This window comes from Triticum dicoccoides, chromosome 3A, assembly GCF_002162155.2.
Source record: "Triticum dicoccoides isolate Atlit2015 ecotype Zavitan chromosome 3A, WEW_v2.0, whole genome shotgun sequence".
NCBI lineage: Eukaryota > Viridiplantae > Streptophyta > Magnoliopsida > Poales > Poaceae > Triticum > Triticum dicoccoides.
The window spans coordinates 669030643-669032641 of NC_041384.1; positions in this window are offsets into that span (position 1 = coordinate 669030643).

Genomic DNA, 1999 nt, shown 5'->3' on the forward strand with positions numbered 1-1999 from the left:
CTGATGAGCATGTGAACACAATGTTGTCTCAGGGGATACTCCCTACAGAAAATGGTCGATCTAGAGCGTCCAACAACAACCTCGTAATAAACACAGTACACATACCTAAAACCAACAAACTCTTGGTAAGAACTCTACACTATGCTTATGCTTTACCAATACTAAATATGGTACTATGGTTACTATATTCCTAATGCTCAGCTAAACACTACAACCTAAGGTGACTCAGGTATGCCCCGCAGCTTCGAAGGATCTCCCAAAGGAACCAAACTTCGGCTACCTAGTCTGCATGAACGAGTTGGTCGATGCGTCGTCGACTATTTGTGGACACATTTTTCTGTCAGAAGTGCATCGAGGCCTCCATCCAGGCTCGGAGCAACGTGCCCTACCTGCTGTAGGATGCTGACCATGAACAATTTTCACCATATCTACCTCCCGACCATGGACTGAAATGATCCAACCATTCGGGGCGTGGCGGAGCATCGGCATCTGAACCTTCTCCTCATCAGCATTTTGCTGATTCTGTCTTAACTATTCTTCATAGGGTTATATCACTAGCATTCAGTTTTTGCCGAACAGTTTAACAAGTGCTTGAGTAGTAGTTAATAATCTCCATCCTTGGTAGTAATTGGTAAAGGTCTAAATGATACATATTGTGAACTTCATCTGCAAAGAAATATGAAAAATATTTTTTTGTTAGTGTATATGGTGGTGGCTGTGTGCATCGCTTGATGCAGAGGCTGGGGGTTACCATTCTTTTCGTAAAAAGGGTACATGGTTGTGTTCACCCACTCTAGAATATATGTTTGTGCAGTCAAGAAGATTTGGGCTTGCGTTGCCCCTCTAAAAGAATATATGAAAGGAGAGGTCAGATTCCTTGTGATTGTTTGTCTTACGTGCCTCTTGGCTTGCACATTTGTTGTACCAATCCATGAACGTTATACATATAGTAATGTTATTACATGCAGATATACCTACCGCTAAGGTTTTGGGTACCGGGCAAAAAAATCCGTTACCGGGCGGTAACTACAAATCCCAGTACCTCAGGAAATATCACCTTACCGGGCGAGAAATCCTGATTTTTTTAATTTGAATGAATTTTGGATGATTTTTTTTCTAGATTCAAATTCATTGAAATTTGCTCGGTAACTACCCAGTATTTTTGGGTTACCACAGTTACCAAAAATCTGAGTGCCCCACGAGAATTATGTTTCATCCGGGATCCAATCTGGAGCTAGATTAAATACTTGACCAGGGACAAAAAGTCATCTAGTTCATGGTCTTGCCAAGTCGTTGTCCTACAGATAAGTCATCAAAGCAGGAAAAGCCGTAGATCCAAAAATGCAACCTCCACTAAATCTCGTAGGCCTCACAACAATAAAGATGAGGCTGGAGGATTCAACTAGGAATGGAACCACCGCTGACCGCCACCCTAACAAATCGTGCAAACCCTAGCCTTACCACTCAGAATGGATGGCAGGAATCTATGTTTGTGTGCAATTTATGTTATCACATACAACACCGTTGATATGGGAAGGATCGAGGAAGAAGTATTCGTCGGACAAACGTTTGACACCATCAATGACGCACCACCGGAGTCGACTTTATTGTGTGATCTTACCATGACCGGTAAAAGGGCCTAACGAATGGACATCAAAATCCTACCTAAAACTCACAAATAGGAGGAAACTACACATGTGTTAGGTAGACTGAGCCTCCCAGCACCGGCAGGCCCGGTAGAGGAGAAGAATGTGGCAACCTACCGATAGAGAAGAACTGGCGGCATGGTGTGCCTAAAAAATCTTCCCTTGCTTGGGTTAGGATAGACATCACCCATACAAATTGATGAAGAGTGAACACATGACAGAAGGAGGAGCGAGGGATGTTCTCCTAGCAATAGTCAAATTTTTTAAACTTTTCTATGAAATATTGTCCGGATTTTCACTCTTCTATATTTATGCTGAAAAATATTGTAGTTTTACGGTATGCCTTTCTCACG